A 511-nucleotide genomic window follows, 5' to 3' on the forward strand; every position below is an offset into this window, starting at 1 on the left:
TTAAATATTATGTAGTCTGAGCCGGTCTGGAACCTATGTAAACATTGTGAGATATGGCGTTTCGACTTTCTCCGTGTTCGGCATCATAAGGGTCACAGTTACAGTTAAATAAAGTCCATTTTTCTCTCCACCTTTTAGTGCAAGGTGCGGGAGAGCCTATATAAATAGAGTAAGTTGCCCGCGCGCCACAGTTGGTTTTTGATTTTTGAAGTGAACACTTCGGCAAAATGGCTCAATGTAGCCACGGTTCTCGTCGGCTACGCTCCGACGGGGAAAAATATAATATTGAATTTGCGGAGTCCTCGCTGCCGGGAGCTGTAGCGTGATGCGGACCAGGCGGCGCGGGGCCTGCCGGCTGCTGCGCACGCAGCCATTGCGGAGGATTTCGCAACGAAGGTTTGAGCTGATAAGCCGTGAGTAAAATGCTATTAATTACTGTTTTTAAAAGCTCAGCCACTGGTCATAATGCTCCGGCGCTTGGGGTTTTTATCTCACGTAGTAGGGTTCGATT

This window comes from Plutella xylostella, chromosome 31 (assembly GCF_932276165.1).
Source record: "Plutella xylostella chromosome 31, ilPluXylo3.1, whole genome shotgun sequence".
Classification (NCBI taxonomy): Eukaryota; Metazoa; Arthropoda; class Insecta; order Lepidoptera; family Plutellidae; genus Plutella; species Plutella xylostella.